Source organism: Morone saxatilis, unplaced genomic scaffold, assembly GCF_004916995.1.
Source record: "Morone saxatilis isolate NCDOM2014 unplaced genomic scaffold, NCSU_SB_2.0 Contig21, whole genome shotgun sequence".
In the NCBI taxonomy this organism is placed as follows: domain Eukaryota; kingdom Metazoa; phylum Chordata; class Actinopteri; family Moronidae; genus Morone; species Morone saxatilis.
This window is the reverse complement of record NW_023339774.1, coordinates 20,397,093-20,397,466: the sequence shown is the minus strand read 5'-3', so window position 1 is coordinate 20,397,466 and position 374 is coordinate 20,397,093. Positions and strand designations below refer to the sequence as shown.

General features: G+C 40.9%; 1 protein-coding gene across 1 annotated transcript in view; it reads right to left on the bottom strand.

Moving 5' to 3' along the window:
• The window catches only part of sec31a (SEC31 homolog A, COPII coat complex component), a gene marked incomplete at its 5' end in the record, with an annotated part of 14,626 nt that overhangs the window by 7,128 nt on the left and 7,124 nt on the right, over positions 1-374 (bottom strand).

Here is a 374-nt window from a genome sequence, read left to right as displayed (position 1 = left end):
GGGCGGAGGGGGAGAGGGGGGAAGGGGGACACCAACAACACCACAAAACACTGAACCAGAGCCAGGATTCAAATTACACAAACACACAACTCACTCGAAAAAGAAATTCTGTACATTATTTTACACATTTAGGAATCGGCATGTGATTTAAACCCTGGCTGGAATGGAAATCTAATCCATGAAATGACTACAACCAGACAGGAAACTGCAATGAGCACCGCACCAGGTGATTCGTTAGTATGTGTCAAATCTAAATCTGTGTGAATCCTGATGTCTAACAATAAAAGATAAACAGGTTTCACACAGATTCAGGTTTATAAGAGTAATATGTCAAAGTGAAAAACCTCCAACACATGTGATGTGTAGAAAAGTGG